The sequence below is a fragment of the Etheostoma spectabile genome, unplaced genomic scaffold (genome assembly GCF_008692095.1).
Source record: "Etheostoma spectabile isolate EspeVRDwgs_2016 unplaced genomic scaffold, UIUC_Espe_1.0 scaffold461, whole genome shotgun sequence".
Taxonomy (NCBI): Eukaryota; Metazoa; Chordata; class Actinopteri; order Perciformes; family Percidae; genus Etheostoma; species Etheostoma spectabile.
This window is the reverse complement of record NW_022605614.1, coordinates 261,369-265,664: the sequence shown is the minus strand read 5'-3', so window position 1 is coordinate 265,664 and position 4,296 is coordinate 261,369. Positions and strand designations below refer to the sequence as shown.

At 41.8% G+C, this 4,296-nt stretch overlaps 1 long non-coding RNA gene across 1 annotated transcript in view; it reads right to left on the bottom strand.

Annotated features, from left to right (window-relative positions):
* Positions 1 to 4,296, bottom strand: part of LOC116686745 (uncharacterized) — a 22,068-nt gene that overhangs the window by 5,200 nt on the left and 12,572 nt on the right. The window lies entirely within an intron of this gene.

The following is a 4,296-nucleotide window of genomic DNA, read 5'->3' as shown; positions in this document are numbered from 1 at the left end:
TGTGTGTGTGTGTGTCTGTGTGTGTCTGTGTGTGTCTGTGTGTGTGTGTGCGTGCATGTGCGTGTGCGTGTGTGTGTGTGCGCAAACATCAAAAGCTTCTGTGCTCCACTGCTGCCCTTCAAAAGCCAGTTAATGCTTAAACAGGTGAGTGGGAGTGCAAAAACCAATAATTCTCCCCCACTGTCACCATGGAAACGTCCCAGCCGCTTCAGAGGCCTAATGACTTTGAGTAGATCTCTCTCTGTAACAAGCTTATTAGAGTGGCCTAATTAGAAGGAGTGAGGATGCACATTCAGGCTAGACATTTGTTCTAGAGATTGACTGCAGGATACATACGCTCCCCATTTAAATGACGTCTATAAATATAAGATAGGGAGAATTCAGCTCTTCTCTACTTTACGGAGGGTTAAACCTAGATGCAAGGCTGGAAGTAATTGTGCTGTGGAATGCGTGCTGCTAATGCTTAGGTTTGACCTAATTGAAGGTTATCTTTAAGTTAGCGATCAGCCAGTGTCAGGCTGGAAGTCAACGTACCAGCCAACTATTTCCAGTAAAAAAACTGGGACAGAATACTACCTAATATCAACAAAGAAATCTGAAACAAGTATTTCTCTAGACTGTTTCCATCTCTACTCTATTTACTAAATTTGTGGGTAGGCTTGTGAGTATCACAGGGTGTGGGTTGGGATTCTTGCTGTATTTTATCATAACCTTAAGCATCTTCCCGTCCCATGTACAATAAAAACAGTGGGGAGAACATGTTTTTCCCCCCTCTTCCCTTAATTTGTATGCCTTTACGACTCCTTTAAACTAAATAAGCTCTTCCACATGCTCCCCTCAGTTGCTGCTCAACCTCTGCATGTTTTGCAGTGTGCATGGTATGTATGCTTATTGTTGTTTTTGTCTAAAATGTCCATCCACATAATAAATGTACATGTCAACTCCATGAGAAAGGATTTCTCAGTCTCAAGGCGACTTCACCTGCAGCAGCTAAAATAAGGTCTGTAAGAATAACCCATGGAAAAGTTCCATTAAATTGGCCTCCCTTTGAAATAAGGTTGTAGAAGCCGGCACATTCCATTCTATCTAGCCTTGATCTAAACAGTCCATTGAGAATGGGATCACAGAGACAGTACAGTAAAAGTGGGAGCAGGTCAGCTGACCGGAAGGGGAAACAGAAGGCCGGAGGTGATAAGTGATGTCATCAGAAGTGGGAGAAGGTCCATCTCTATAGGGGGCATATGGAGCATCCCCATACAGTGGGCAGACCATTAACTGATATAGGACAGGAAGAGTGTCTTGTTGGCATCTGCCAGAATAAAATCAAAATCAGTCAAAAAATGTTTGCTTTGATGACTGGCAGCTTAATCTTTGTATATTGGACTTATGACTTGGCTACCTGCCATCTGGGTTTCTGTCAGGGTGTCTGGGTTTCTGCTGCATTTAAGGACCATTTGGTTGGTTCTCCTGCAAATAAAAAAAGTAAAATTTCCCTGACCCTTAAATGAATAGAGGAACATTTATATCCACTCTGTGTGTGTTTTACAGATATGCAAAGTGCTGTTAATGATATAGTACTTTTTGGGTTTTGGCTGAATGGCTGCTTCCTATGTCTGGGGACAGCCCTGATGAGAGTGGTGAGAGTGAACCAAAACAGTAAAGTTGCAAGTCGTAATACCAAAACAGTGAGCTGAAAGTCCTAATATGCCCCGTAGAGCTGAATGGCTTTGAGAAATCTGGATTAAAATTGCATATTTTAACCAGGTAGTTTCCTTTCCCCTTAAAATCCTGCCTTAAATATGAATGCACAGGCCAAATATTAGCAAGAAGACAGTTGTTTCCCATTTGTAGTCATCCTACCGATATGTATCATCCTCCCAACAAACCAATACTGTCTTTGTGTGTCTATCGTGGGCTCCGGTGCCATCAGTTTGTGACTGCCCAGACATGTTTTGCGCTGGGGAGAGGAGAACCATCAGACTTGGGAAATGCCTGGAATCTGAGGAGTAGAGTGGGAGGAGATTTCATCATGATAGGGCACAGGCTGGTGAGAGACGGCATTGTTGGCACAGCATGCAATTAACAGCCTCGAGAACATCTGGTCATCTGGCGTACCTGGCCTTTGTTAGTATGTCACAGCCACACACGCCTCAGTGATCTATATATGGGTGTGACACATTGGTGGGATTTTGAATTACAGATGTAATATCCATTTTTTCATCTCTTTTCTAAATGTTATGATTCAGCTATTTTCTTCAAACATGCATGTCTCTGCTTTGAGGACTGAGTTAGACAGTGGTATTGAGATAACCCTCACACGGCATGAAGATAACAGTCTAACCCTGCTCTCTCTTAACTGAAAACCCTCTCGTGTGACACACTTAACAAGAGATAAGATTGTTCTTTTTCACACAAACAATATTTTTCATTTCCTTTCAAAAGTTGCTGGGTCACATTGTTCAGCCGGCCTTAGCGATGAGACAAGACTCCCACACCTCAAAGTCTTCAACCTAAAGAGCTCTTTTATGTCAGATCAGGTTGGGAAATGGCTGTATATCCAACATGTCCAAAGACAATATGGAAGGGGAGACTTCCAAGAAAAGCCCAGCAGTTTTCCTTAGATACTGATCTCTTGTGGAGTCGCAGATGGTACAGTCCTTTGAGTTTCCCACAGCAGCTTTGTCTAGCTGGAGTTACCTCTTCGTGGATATAACTGGGTTTTGTAACATGGACTTGATAAATGGTACTTACTGTTAATCTGGAAAATGCATCTATTTTCTAAATTAATAGTCCATCATGTTTTAGCAGTGTGTCTGTCTTGAACGTTTCAGCTGGAGGCATGAGAGCTCATTGTACCCATTGATAATGTGAAGAAGCGTGATGTGTTTTTATGCCTCTGCGCTGGCGTTTTTGGATTATCCATTTGTCCGTCCGTTCCATTCTCCTGAATGTGATGTCTGAAGACTCCCTGGAGGGAATGTCTTCAAATTTGGCACAAACATCCGCTTAGACTCAACGATGAATTTGAGTTTACAACATGGTTTGCTTTCCCATCCCTCCTCTGGCATACACGGTCCTGTGTGAGGTCACCGCTTCAGTGAGGAGGCCAGAGGTCACATTTAGTCACAGAGAGGAGTGTCCAAGTCTATTAGGGTGTGTCTGTGGAATTTGTCACAGCTAGAGGATTTGGAAGAGTTGGGGAACTCTTGAAATGCCTCAGGGAAGCTGTCTGGCCTGTTTACCAAATTAGATTTTAGGAGCACTTCCTGTCTACACTATTAGGCAATTCATGTTCTACTGACATCCTCAGAAGGGTATATTTTGAAATCCTCTATATGTGCACAGTAGGACTCATTTATCTATCATTTATTGTCTAGTGACATTTCAGCAGTGTTCTTCAATCAAAATCACCTTTACCTCTATAGGTATCTTATATCTTCCCCATTTTATATATTTTCCAGTTTTTCAAGTTTTTCTGTGTTAGCAAACCATATTGCACATTACATTCTCAGTAAGAAAGTGAATATGCAGATTTCCCAAAACATATTCTTTTAACTAAACATTTTTCATTAGGTCAGAGCAAAACAGTATGAATTTATATTTGACATTCTCTTCAATAATTCAACATAGTAACTTCACAGTGATTGGTTGTTGCACCAAGCAGCCCTACAGGCATTCACTAAGGAAGCAGTGTGTTTGGTCTGTGCATGGGAGTTTCTACATTAATGTGCATATGGTTGTGTAGTTGTCCGTGTGTGCCTTTGTTCGTGCAGTGTTAGGGCCCTTGTGATTGAGCAGCGTGTCACATCGTGTTGGAGCCCATGAGCCTGCCTCAAGGCGATAAGTCATGCAACTGAAAAGTCTCAACTTGTTTCTACCTCCACTCTACAATTTCCACTGAATCTTTCACTTTATAATTTTAAGAAAACCCATTTTAAATATAGAGGATGCAAGATCACTGAGGATATGTGTACTGGTATCTCAATCAGAAAGTTACAGTATTGAAGATGCTCTAATTTAAAGTAGAAGTACAATGCCTTACTGCATGTGGTATGTCAGCGGGTTCACTGGCATCATCTGTATGGCACTTTTTATGTGCAACTAGTTAAAGGTTAATAATGTATTGAGGGGAAGAATGTGAAAGAATAAAGAATGTGAGTTAGGTATTAGTCGACATGTGCGTGTTTACACAGCAAGTCTTTCCCAGGTGCTATACGATCCCTAGGATTACAACAGAAGGGCAACACACACACACACTCACACACACACACTCACACACACACACACACACACACA